The following is a 14,697-nucleotide window of genomic DNA, read 5'->3' on the forward strand; positions in this document are numbered from 1 at the left end:
GAATGACGATTTTGATGTTTCTTCAAGTTTAGTGTGTATTAAGAATCATCTCAAAGGGTTCTTTTAACAAATGAATTTTGGGATACCACTACCCAGAACTTTCCTTCATCAGGAAGCCCTTAGATTATTCCAAATAAAGAACATTTGAAATAAAACCAATCTGGTGACAGAGAAAGATAAATATATTAACCACTTCAGCTGAGAGAAATAAGAATTTTGTTCTTCAGACTGGAAAGAAGGAAGGAAGCGCACTGCCAAGAAAACCTTGACACTTGCCCTGAATTGGGAGGAACAGACAGGAGTCCCCAGTGAAGAGGACAGCTGTGGGAAAGCATTTGAAACAGCAGAAACAATGCTTTGGAGATCCTGGAGGCAGTAAACCACATAGTTCATTTCATTCTTTGACATCTTTCCTGGAGAGTAGAAGGCAGGGAAGCTAGCTGGAGAAGTGAGGTCCTGAGAAGCCTGGGCTGCTGAGCCAAATTCACTGAAGGTTGCTCTGATTGATGTGGTACATGATGTGATCTTTAGGAGAACAGTGTGGTAGGTGGACTGCAGAGACACTAAATGGAAACAGAATGAGGCACTGGCTATACCTGCAGTGATTGCATGGCTTGAGAAGCTGCAAAAAAAAAAAAAAAAAAACTAGGAGAGTGTCTCTGAGGAATTTGTAGGGACACAAGAATTTCAAGAAGAAGGGGGTAATTGGTTCTGTCATTGCCAAAAATAAGATGTGAGAAAGTGTCAGCTAGTCTCCTACACACCTGTGGCTCATGCAGTTACTTTCTGGATCTTCCTTTTTCCTTCCCTGAGCTTCAAATATAAGGGTGAAGTCAAGTCATTCCTTTATGACATAGGGCAGTGGTCTCATATTACTATCACATGAGAGTTTTAAAACATCATTTGCTGAAGCTACTATTGTGTCTCAATCTCTGATGGTATGGCCTAAGCATCAGTATTTTTTTGAAGTTCTTCACAAGATTTCAATGTACAGGACGATCAAGAAACACTGGCTTAAAGAGTGAGGAACATTTCTTTTCACGTACAGAGTTCCAAAACCATTTCAGTGATTCAATTTTCCAGTAGTAATATTTATCACCGACCAATGATATTCATCAGACTTTACTTTAGGAAATATATATCTTAGAAAATCCTAGACATACATAGATAGATAAATAGATACAGATGTACACAAATATATATCGTAGAACTAAATGAGTATATAAATATGTGTGTACACACTCATTTAGTTTTCACAATTTCATTAGGTAGACAATATATATAGTATATATAAAATATACATATAGTTTATGACATATATACACACGTATATAAAATATATTTAAAAGTATACACACACACACACACATATATATATATATATATATATTTTTTTTTTTTTGAGACGGAGTCTTACTCTGTTGCCCAGGCTGGAGGGCAGTGGCGCGATCTCGGATCACTGTAACCTCTGCCTCCCGGGTTCAAGAAATTCTCCTCCCTCTGCTTCTGGAGCAGCTGGGATCACAGGCGCCCACCACCACGCCCGTCTAATTTTTTTTTTTTTTTTTTTTTTGAGAGGGAGTCTCGCTCTGTCGCCCAGGCTGGAGTAGTGCAGTGGTGCGATCTCGGCTCACTGCAAGCTCCGCCTCCCATTTTCACGCCATTCTCCTGCCTCAGCCTCCGGAGTAGCTGGGACTACAGGCGCCCACCACCACGCCTGGCTAATTTTTTGTATTTTTGGTAGAGACGGGGTTTCACCCTGTTAGCCAGGATTGTCTCGATCTCCTGACCTTGTGATCCGCCCGCCTCGGCCTCCCAAAGTGCTGGGATTACAGGCGTGAGCCACCGCGCCCGGCCTAATTTTTGTATTTTTTAGTAGAGACGGGGTTTCGCCATGTTGGCCAGGCTGGTCTTGAACTCCTGACCTCAGGGGATCCACCCTCCTTGGCCTCCCAAAGTACTAGGATTACAGGCGTGAGCCTCCGCTCCTGGCTGACAACAATATTAATAGGTGTTTTGCAGAGAAGGAAAAGGAAGAAATTGAATTTACATGGGTTTCCAAGGTCCCATAGCTAACATGTGGCAGAGCTGGAAGCCATCCCCCATAGGCCAGCTTCAAAGACTTTGCCATCAATTGCTTAAGGATTTTGGAGACTACTTTTTGCTTTCTTAGAAAGAGTGGTAGGAAAACAAGGGAATCTGAATCGTAGAAATACCAGATTAAGTATAAAACCACTAACTAGGTAACCTCAGGAAAGTCTCAAGATTCCTGAGACTGCCGCAAAGATCCACAGCTCTGTTGTTAATAGTGTACAACGTGGATAATCAAGAGTTCATTATGCGTAGTTTCTTTACCATAGAAACAAATCAACACCACTTCTGATGTACCTCAATCGTGGAAAAAGCATTTAACACTTTGCAATGAATTGCAAAGTGTTGCAATTGGTATGTTGCTTTGGTCCCAAGTGTATGTGTTGGGGAGCAGCAGGAGGGAATTTGAGCTGCACAAATACCCAGTGAACCAAAAAGGTGCTCAGGCGTTTAGAAACTCACCAGATGCCAGAGGAGGCATGATGTCAGGATCCAGGAGTTAGATTTTTATTTCCTCTGTGCTCTGAGCTCTTTAACCTGGACCTGAGGAGTATCTGCCTAGCAACCCGTCAAAAGGAAGCAGTGGGAAAAACACCCATTGTGGTTGGTGACCATTTTAGCTCAAAAAAACCACAGCTGCTGTTTGTTACCAAATGCCAAAAAAAAAAAATCACCAAACCTTGTTAATTGTTTCACATAACTTATGTCTAGCCTTCTAGCCTTTAAAATTTTTCATTTACAGGGGGAGCAGGATTGAAAATGAATTAAATTAAAAAATAAAATAAAATAAACTTTTCATAGCTTTCCTGGAGTTTTTCAAGTTTATTTTATATTATATTATTGTTAAACGGGGTCTAATCTTGGTACCAGTACTTTAAATTGTTCTCTTAGGATGAATATTCACAATTTCTTTCTCTTGATACCAAAAAGAGATTAATTAGAGCTGGAATTATTTCCAATGGCATTTCAAAAATTCTTAGCTCCTCCCTCTCCCTAGGCTTGAGCATTTTTATAAAATTAAAAATAGCCCTTTTTTGGAAAGTCTAAGATTCTTTAAAACTGAAGTCTCTTATAAAAAATCAAGAGGAGGCTGAGAGGAGGCTTCTCACTCATTTGCCAGTTCCTTTAAAAGAAGAGGTACTGTTGTCAGTATTTTTAAAGTGCTGGAAAAGACTACATGGCTGCAAAAGAAGGCTGAGTGTTTCATTCTAGAGCTGTTTTCTCTCAGTGAACATCCATTGACTTCATTTGGATGTTGTATCTGAGTGAGACTTCTTTTTCACAAGTAAAGTCAGTCAGTTGAACTCTTTATCAGACAAATATACTCTTCATTTATCTCTTGATGAGACAATGTCATTCTTCCCTTTGAAGCTGAGGCTTCGGATTCTCCAGAGGTCTCCGCCTCCCACAAAGTCTTCAGGAGGTGACTCGCTCTTCAAGGAGCCCTACTATTATGCCATATGGTGTTATGACTCAGCAAACCTGCAGTCCCTTCTACTTCCAAGACCTGGAGAGACATGTTCTAACTGCTTCTGGATGAGCCAGTCATACCAGTACCAGTTCATGCCATCCAAAAAGAAACTTCGTGTTCCTTTTAACTCTTAAGTTACTAAAGCTGAAAGTTATATTCTTCTGATCTTCAAGAGTTCCCGGAATTACACTCTCCGGTGATTAAACTCCCTTTCCTAAAAAGTGGCACATCCTAATAGTGCAATGTTCACTATGTGTCACCTTTAAAATTCGATGCCTGTAAAATACTCGAATTAGAGAATGCATTTTTTTTTTCAAACGGTTCTTCTTAACTTTCTGAGGGTGAAGACCAATTGAACAGGATTACATGTAAATTGGCCTTTCAGCTACGACCATTTCATATCTAGGAAAATTTTTCTCCTGCATATGCTTTATCCTTAGGTAAAGATACATAGTATCTATTTAGAAAGCTAATCTCAACTTTATAACCTTTAAAATATTTATTCTATAAATTAAATACCAAATATGAACATAAAGTATGTACACATATACATGTATGTACATATGTGTGTGTGTATATATATAGGTATACACATATACATAAAATCTCAAAGAAATTGACAATAAGATTAAACTGTGACCCCCTGGAGTATAGGAGAAGTTATATACATGAGCTAGAACTCAATCAGCAGTTTGGAATTGAAGATTGGTTAGGAAATAAGAAACTTCATACTTTATACTAATTTAAGTAAAACACTTTGCTTGAATATATTTAAGTATATAGACTGTTAGATGAATTCTATTATTAATCTAATTAAATTAGAAGTAACGTGCATTAATACATTAGCTAAATCTCATTTATTTACAGTGAATTGAAGTTGGACATATTCCTTGAAGATATTTTGAACATTATTTTAATGATTATTCAATTAAAAGGTGATTTTACTTTATTTGCTAAAGAATGACTTTCAATAGTTTAGTCTCAAAATTGTTACACATGATTACCAGTGTGAAATATATGAGCACACATAAAAATAATATCTCCCTGACAAAAGCAGCTTCTGTTAGGAAATATTTTATTAACTAATCAAATAATCTTCTGGGAAATATAGAGAGATGTTTAAAGTTGAAACCAAATTATGAGGACACAATAAAACCAGAGGAAATGCAAGAATACCTGAACCATTTATTCATAAAATACCGATTTATACAATTGATATGAAAAAATGACAGTTATTTTGTCATTTTCTTTTGAAAATAAACAAACTATGCCTGTAATCTCAGCACTTTGGGAAGCCGAGGTGGGCGAATCATGAGGTCAGGAGATCGAGGCCATCCTGGCTAACATGGTGAAATCCCGTCTCTACTAAAAATACAAAAAATTAGCCCAGCACGGTGGCAGGCGCCTATAGTCCAGACTACTGGGGAGGCTGAGGCAGGAGAGTCACTTGAACCCAGGAGGCGGAGGTTGCACTGAGTCGAGATTGCGCCACTGCACTCCAGCCTGGGCAACAGAGCGAGACTCTCTCTCAAAAATAAATAAACAAATAAACTATTATTAAAAATTAATTAATGGAAAATAATGGATTAGAAATTATTACAATTCGCTCCTTTAGCATAATCGTGTATGACTTCTGCACAGGTTTCTCTTAGAAGAAAATGAGAAGATGGGTATAGTCAAATGAGTTTAGATTTTTTAGTGCTGAATTTTCAATATTGTGCAAAGAAACTTAAATTGCTTTCACAGTCAGAAGAAAATAAGATAAAATTCAGAAAAAGGAAATAAAGCCAAATGCATTCAGTTGGAACGGAACTCCACCACGAGTCAGTGACTACAGAGTAAGGATTGTTTTCTTTCATACGTTCTTAGTCTGCCCCCTTGTGGGCTCCAGAAAGCTGTTACCCAGCATAAGCTAACGTGATAAAGCTGGATAGATATCCAATAAAATCATGTTTTAATAATTCCTTTAATGTGGTTTAGAAAAATGCCTAAACTTGCTTTAGTTGATCAAATAAAAGCGTTTAAAATTATAAATAAATATCTCAAAACTTAGACCTCTAAATAAATTGAAAAAAGATATTTCCTTTAATTCCTAAATTTTTTTTAAGAATGAAATTACCTGTCCTGGAAACATAGCAAGAGTCTGTCTCTAAAACAATTAGCCAGGGATGGTGGCATAGTCCCAGCCTCTCAGCAGGCTGAGGTGGGAGGATCCTTTGAGCCAAGGAGTTTCTTTTTTTTTTTTCAAATTCTAAACGAATGCTTTTATTGGTTAAATTTTAAAACTTGCCAGGCATGGTGGCTCACATCTGTAATCCCAACACTTTGGGAGACCTAGGCAGGAGGCTCACTTGAGCCCAGGAATTTGAGACCAGCCTGGGCAACAGTGAGACCCTGTCTCTACAAACAAAATAATAAGAATTAGCAAGGGTTGGTGGTGCACATCTGTGGTCCCAGCTATTCAGGAGGCAGAGGTGGGAGGATCACTTGGGCCCAGGAGGTCAGGGTTGCAGTGAGCCAAGGAGTTTCAAGTCGCAGTGAACTGCTATCATTGTGTCACTGTGCTCCAGCCTGGGCTGAGACAGAGACTCATCTCTCAAAATAAAAGAAAAAGAAAATAAATTACTATATAAGCCTCATAGAAATTGGAACTATAAAACAATGGTCAAGAAATGTTATCTGAAACAATCTGGCTGAGGTGATTTTTTGGTTTTTGTCTTTTTGTTTTTTTTTTGTTTTGTTTTGTTTTTTTTTTTTTTGCATTTATTTAATGTTCCATGTATAGAATGGAAAGCATTTATGACTTCTTTGTAAAAATAAACTACATTACTATTATCGGAGAGAGGAATAGGCACATTAACTACAGTATCTTCGTGTAATTGAAAATTGCTCCGATGGAGATATGCAAGTTTGAAGATCTGAACTTCATTGCCGATGTCATTGTCATTCCTTGATTTGCCTAAACTTAAAATTTCAATATTTGTAGATTATAAAAGGTATCCTGTGATAACCATCTCCTGGCATATTTATAACTAATAGCTAAATATTGTTGATGTGTTTTAAATTAAATTCTTAAATTTTTAGTATTTAAATAGGCAATCACTAAGTAACTATAATCAAAATGCTTGATTTTGTTTTTTATTACGTATCCGTATGTTTCATTTTATCTTCTACATTACACACAGTTCTTCTATGAATTCAGGCATACGTTGTTTTTCATTTTTGGCAGTACAATACACTTTTGGCTTTCCATGTTTAATTGGATGAGTAGATTCTTACACATAATAAGACAAAGAATAAACATTAACACTTTGATTAATTATTATACCATTTTCTCGAGTCGTGTTCCAGGATTCAGTAAGATCATAACCTTTAAGTAAAGTTCACTACGTTGTTTCAAGATATAAAGCAAAGTAAAACCAGGTGGTACGAACTATGTTACATGTTCATACAGGCCCACGCGTGTGTGCACACACACACACACACAATTTTCTTACCAAGACATCTCCCTATAACTCTTTGGTGATCCTGGACAAGGTTCCCTTGCCTCTTTGGATTTAGTTTTCTTACCTATGAAATGGTAGTATATCACTATTTTTTTGAACTGAGGTCTACAAATCTGCTTGTGTGTCCACAAGTGGTCCAGGAGGATTTTAAAGTACAGTTTTCCCTCAGTATCTCTAGGGAATTGATTCCGGGCCCTCTCGCAAATACCAAAATCCACTGATGCTCAAGTTCCTGTTATAAAATGGCATAGTATTTGCATATAATCTAAGGAAATCCTCCTCTGTAGATATAGAGGATTATGTAAGTCCTCCTCTATACAGTCATGCATCACTTAACCATAGGGATACATTCTGAGAAATGTCGTTAAGCAATTTTGTTGTTGTGTGAATTTCATAGAATGTGCTTACACAAACCTGGATACACGACTATACACCTAGGCTATATAGTATAGACCTATCACTTCTAGACTGCAAACCTGTACAGCATATTAGTGTACTGAATACCACAGGCAATTGGAATACAATTGTATTTGTGTATCTAAACATATTTAAAGATAGCAAAGGTGATGCCATGCCCTATAATGTTAAAATGGCTGTGATATCACTAGGCAGCAGAAATGTTTCAACTTCATTAGAATATTATGGGGCCACCATTGTATATGTGGTCCATTGTTGACCAAAACATCAACATGTAGCACATAACTGTGCTTTAAATCATCTCTAGATTACTTATAACACCTCATCCACTGTAAATGTTATGTAAATAGTTATTATACCATGTTGTTTAAGGAATACGACAAGAAAAAATGTCTGCATATGTTCAGTGCAGATGTGATTTAAAAAAATGTATTTTTGATCCAGGATTGGTTGAATCCACAGATGTATAACTCATGACTATGACGGGATGACTGTACTTTGTTTTTATAATTATGGTAACATAAATATACACAAATTGTGGATAATTTAGATGACCACTTTATAACTGGGCACAGCCATGAAACCAAAACCTGAAGTCGAGGTTTTGAATTTTTAAAATTGAAAAATCTTTGTAGTCCTCATAGGTACTCTTGATAGTCCACAAGTGTCCAAATTTAAGAAACGTTTCTCAAATTCCTTTCAGCATTTAATATTGATTTAAAAATATGATGTTCACTTGCTTTAAATGAAGCTACCAGCAGAAAGCAGCACACTGAAAAAAAAAAAAAAAGACAAAATTGAATTTCCTCTATTAGGTTTGCGTACTCAACTCCTACAAGCATCTTGAAAGAAGTAGAGCAATTTAGACGATAATGCGTGTGATGTCTAAAGTCAAGCAGTAACAATGTTTGTGATGGAAAACCTCCAAGAAGCACTTGCTAAGATTTCTAACAAAATGATGTTAATCTATAGCGCTCTTTGTCAGTATGCAATAGAAGAGATGTCATAAACTCTGAGAGAAAAGAAAAGCCAAAACATTAAAAGGATTCATGACATCAATGATACAGAAGCAAATAATGTTAAGCATTTCAAGGAAATACACTCCACAAGCACAAAAGTCACTCCCTTGTGATTTCAAAATAATTGAACTTATGCAAAAATGAAGTTATGAATGGACTGAACATTATTAAGAGCAGTTTATCAAAAGAAAGACAGGTTGCTGATCAACTGCAGAATGAACATACTCCAAAGGTAAAGATGGTTCACAGTATTTGGACTAATCAGTTGTAATAACTCAAAACAGAAGGAAATAGACGGCAAGTAGAAAGACTAATATCTGTTGAGCTTCTACTGTGTGTTTATTTTAATCAAATAATTACTAAGATCATCTACCAATAACAATCATGGGTTCAAACGCGGTCTCCACTAACAAATAGTTCAAAGCCCACAAATTTGTAACGATCACTAAAAAAAAAAAAGCAGAATTCAAAAATTGTCAAATACAGAATTTCTTATTTTTAGGAGCCAATATAATTAGTTACCAATATTTATTTTTTGTTTGTTTTGGAGGTTTTTGTTTCATTTTATTTTTGTTTTTTGGGTTTTGTTTTTGCTTTTGTTTTGAGACAAACAAAAACATTCTGTCACCCTGGCTAGAGTGCAGCAGTGCATTTATGGCTCAGCCTTATCCTCCCCAAACTCAGGTGATTCTCCCGTATCAGCCTCTGGAGTGGCTACAGGCCTGTGCCACCATGCCAGGCTAACTTTTCTTTTTTCTGTAGAGACCAGGGTTTTGCCGTGTTCCCCAGGCTGGTCTTGAATTCCTGGGCTCAAGGGATCCTCCCGACTCTGCCTCCCAAAGTGGCTGGATAACAGACTTGAGTCACCAGGCACAGTCAGTTACCAACACTTAATTACCATATTAATGCTACTTTTGTGATCTAATTATTTGAGTTTTATTTAATTTGATCTGATATGTTGAGTATAATAAAGACAATCATGAATCTGTTACCAAAATATTTAATGATTATACTTTTTCATTAAAGAAACTAATTTAAAATTCATGACTGAATAAGCATTTGTCATAAAATACATCATTATCCTATAATTAATATGTCCTATAATTATATCCTATAATCCTTTCTTTTTAGCATATATGTGTTCTTTCTAGACATATAACGGAGGAGATATGCTTTAATATTAAAATTATAACTTTAATTTTTTAAAAAAATTATATTTCTTTGTGAATCAGTCTTTAAAACTTTTAGACTCTTTATGGCACCATATATTCATTTCTGAACAAACACACCAAAAATAAAAACAAAATCCCAGATAAACACCAAAACTGCCCATCTAAGTTAGATCTTGCCCCTTTCTCTCTTGCCAATAATGGAAAAATCACCAGCTTTCACAACTTTGCAGAAAAGGTCAAAAATAAACGAAAGAACAGGCCCTGTGTTTTATTATGATAACACAAATAAAAGAGAAAGCAAACATTTCTCCCTCTGCTTTCATGGTACACAAGATTAAAAGCAACAGCTGGCTTTGCCTTCCTAAAGCTATCTATCATGTTCACAATTGCCAAACACTTACTTAGAGATAAACTGAGCTGAAGGTATATGGAGAGAAGGGGACTATCATAATTGTGCCGTGACTTCTGGCTGACCGAATTCTGTGAAACCTACAGCACCCCTGATATTCTCCCTCACTTCAGAGCAGTGTCTCAACACTTTACTAATTAGTGTACTAGCTTTGTGATTTTGCCATATCCATGTGTCATTCATACTATTAATTTTCTTAATGTTTTCTATTATTATGAAATTAAATACACTTGTTCTTAAGAAGTCAACTTTATATTATATCATAAATAGGAAAGCAGTGTCTCCTGTCATGAATGTAATAGAAACAAAATACTAGTACATACTATCTGAATACTCTTGCGTATCAAAACTCTGAGCCTAAGGTCTCATATGTCTTTTATAAAGGATAACAGTAAGTGTTACAGAACACTAAAAACTTGAAATAATCAAATAAGTGTTTCTTGATGTATTGGTTGAAAGGTAATTGTGAAAAGGAAATGCAAGATGAGAGTTTGGTAATAAAAAAGTCAGAATTGAAAGTGTTTTAGATTCTTACATTTCCAAGTACTTCAGAAAAATATCAATTTTATGTCAAGTTCCAAGACAACCCAGAATATCCCATCAGGCCTCCCAAAGTTTGGAGTGAAGTCTGCTGGAGGCATAACAGGTTTCATCCTCCACAGACTCAGCTCTCCATCTGTCCATATCATTCCTTTCTCCTGATATACGATTCTCTCACTATGTTTCCTTCAAGTTAATAGGCTGTTAAATGTACACTGGCTACTATATTAGAGTAACAGCAACTTATTGGGTATAAATAAAACTATGAGATTTGACAGAAATATAGTTTGGAATTTGCTGTTGTTTTCCAGGTTGACTTCCATCCAATACTAGGCTGAGGTCAGTTATGTTTATTTTGTTTGCTTGTTTTCTCCCCAGTTGTATCAATTATTGAGCATTTAAGATCCAGTTTTGTTTGCCTCCAAAGTTTGCCATTGATCAACATATAATTCAATTTCTAGAAGCAAGTGATGAAACTTAACTGAACCAACTATGCCCAAACCACATCAGTTAACACCACTTGGCTGAATATAATACTTTTCATTCTCTAAGGCTCAACCCGAAAACATTTTATTTTTACTTTTTCAATAAGAACTTTATTTCATTGTTGCAACACTCAATTTTTGTCCTCCTTTTAAAAATTATTTTAAAAGTTATTTTTATTTCATATTTCCCTGTAGTACCTTTTACAATGTTTTATATTAGAAACTAAATAATTGCTGATTTCATTTATGAATAAATAGGAAGTGACTATATTTGAACCAAACTCTATTAAAGACTTCCCAAACAATTATGTTGATTGCATTAAAAAGAATATATATCTTGCTTTTTGCATACAGTATATTGAATCTCTAATGAAAACAAGCTTTGAAAATATATTTAGGAGATTAACTTTGCATTTTAAAATCCAACATGTAGAATTTTCACAAAGATGACAGTATTTTGCATAGAAATATACTCCCTCCCTCAAAGGAAGGATGGAGAAAGTCATTGCTTTATCCTGATTCCATTTAATAAAATTTATATCTGTCCTCAGAGAATTTATATAACCAAGTATTTAATTTTTATGTATTAAAACTGACATAACTATGTCATGTAATAGCAACTTATATTTAAATGCAGAGACTAAAACTTTTAGAGTTGTTTTATAAAAGCAGACCTAACAAATACTTTTAAAATGTTTATCTTTTTAACTTAGCTATAATTTATTACTGAGTAAGATATAAATCAAAGTTAATCATTCTCTGTATTTTTATTGCTTTAAAAGGCATATCTGAAATGGTGAATTATTTTCTCATTAGAATTTTAATCAATTACAAAAGTTCCATTTTATAATTTATTTATTTTTGTATTCAATATTTAATCTGCTATTATGTGTTATGCACTTCAAGTGAATAATAATTAATCAGCTTTGTCTTTTCTGTTTAGTTGGGACTCTTGTTTTTAAGTAAAAGAAACACGTTTAATCATTTAAATAATAAAGCAGTTTAGTGGGAATTTGAAGGAATATGGGAGAGCAATTTCTAAAATACGGCAAGGCAGCTCATAGAAAACCAAAGGCAGAAATTGCATAGAGCCAGAGATCATGGAAAAGTGAAGGTAACAGCTATCAATGACCCAAGGGCCTATCTCTTAGAGGGTGATTCCCATACCTTGCTCTGGATTTCTGATTTAAAATGGCATAAATGACACAGCAACAACTTTTACCTTATAGAAATCTTGATACATGCTTTGACTTCTGCTCCTGATGATGCCTCATTTTCTCAGTTACCCAGTTTGAAATTTCCAAAGATAAATCTAATATCTAGGCTTACTTTTCCAAACCAGATTATATGGAGATTCAGAGATCAAACCATGAGAGCCCACCCTTGAACGTCATGCACAATAAGGGCTTACTTGCTCAGCACGCCCTGCGGGTTAGCAGGATCTCTTAAGTATGACTGAGATTTCTTGAATATTTTCCTCCAAAAACTTTTGGTTTCTAGAGGTAGATAAGCACATCATTCAGAGTATTCTTTGCATATTCACAGTAGAACCTAATTTCACTTTTTAGTTTTTTGAAATAATGTTAACATAATCATATATGTTTTCTTATCTCACTTTACAAGTAAAAATCTTGTCAGATTACATGAAAATTCTACTCCCTATGTTATATTTCTTTTTTTCTTTTTTCTTTTACTTTAAGTTCTGGGATACAAGTGCAGAACATGTGAGTTTGTTACATAGGTATACATGTGCCAGAGTGGTTTGCTGCACCTATCAAGCCATCATCTAGGTTTTAAGCCCCATGTGCATTAGCTCTTTGTCCCAGTGTTCTCCTCCGCTTCTCACCCATGCCCCTGACTGGCCCAAGGGTGTGTTGTTACCTTCCCTGTGTCCGTGTATTCTCATTGTTCGACTCCCACTTATGAGTGAGAACATGTGGTGCTTGGTTTTCTGTTCCTGTGTTAGTATGCTGAGGATGATGGCTTCCAGCTTCATCCTTGTCCCTGCAAATGACAGGAACTCATTCCTTTTTATGGCTGCATAGTATTCCATGGTGTATATTACCACATTTTCTTTATCCAGTCTATCATTGATGGGCATTTGGGTTGGTTCCATGTCTTTGTTATTGTAAATAGTGCCGCAATAAACATTCATGTGTATGTGTCTTTATAGTAGAGTAGAATGATTTATAATCTCTTGGGTATATACCAGTAATGGATTGCCAGGTCAAATGGTATTTCTCGTTCTAGATCCTTGAGGAATCACCCCACTGTCTTCCACAATGGTGGAACTAATTTACACGCCTACCGACAGTGTAAAAGCTTCCCTATTTCTCCACAGCATCACCAGCATCTATTGTTTCTTGACCTTTTTAATAATCGCCATTCTGACTGGCATGAGATAATATCTGATTGTGGTTCTGATTTGCACTTCTCTAATGATCAGTGATATTGAGCTTCTTTCATATGTTTGTTGACTACATAAAAGTCTTCTTTTGAGAAGTGTCTATTCATATCCTTTGCCCACTTTTTGATGGGGTTGTTTGGCTTTTTTTCTTGTAAATTTGTTTAAGTTCTTTGTAGATTCTGAATATTAGACCTTTATCAGGTGGGTAGATTGCAAAAATTTTCTCCTATTCTTTAGGTTGTCATTCACTCTGATGATAGTTTATTTTGCTGTGCAGAAGTTCTTTAATTAGATCCCATTTGTCAATTTTGGCTTTTGTTGCCATTGCTTTTCATCATGAAGTCTTTGCCCATGCCTATGTCCTGAATGGTACTGCCTAGGTTTTCTTCTAGGGTTTTCACGGTTTTGGATTTTACATTTAAGTCTTTAATCCATCTTGAGTTAATTTTTGTATAAGGTCTAAGGAAGGGGTCGAGTTTCAGTTTTCTGCATATGGCTAGCCAGGTTTCCCAGCACCATTTATTAAATAGGGAATCCTTTCCCCATTACTTGTTCTTGTCAGGTTTGTCAAAGATCAGATGGTTGTAGATGTGTGGTGTTATTTCTGAGGTCTCTGCTGTGTTCCACTGATCTATATGTCTGTTTGGGTAGCAGTACCATGTTGTTTTGGTTATTGTAGCCTTGTAGTATAGTTTGAAGTCAGGTAGCATGATGCCTCCAGCTTTGTTCATTTTGCTTAGGATTGTCTGGGCTATATGGGCTTTTTTTTTTTTTTTTTTTTTTTCATTTAAATTTTAAAGGAGTTTTTTCTAATTCTGTGAAGAATATTAAGGGTAGCTTGATGGGAATAGCATTGAATCTATAAATTACTTTGGGCAATATGGCCATTTTTATGATATTGATTCTTTCTAACCACGAAGATAGAATGTTTTTCCATTTATTTGTGTCCTCTCTTATTTCCTTGAGCAGTGGTTTGTAGCTCTCATTGAAGAGGTCTTTCACATCCCTTATTAGCTGTATTCCTAGGTATTTTATTCTCTTTGTAGCAATTGTGATAGGGAGTTCATTTACAATTTGGCTCTCTGCTTGTCTATTGTTGGTGTATAGGAATGCTTATGATTTATGCACATTGATTCTGTATCCTGAGACTTTGCCTAAACCGCTTATCAACTTAAGTAGT

Source organism: Piliocolobus tephrosceles, chromosome 2, assembly GCF_002776525.5.
Source record: "Piliocolobus tephrosceles isolate RC106 chromosome 2, ASM277652v3, whole genome shotgun sequence".
NCBI lineage: Eukaryota > Metazoa > Chordata > Mammalia > Primates > Cercopithecidae > Piliocolobus > Piliocolobus tephrosceles.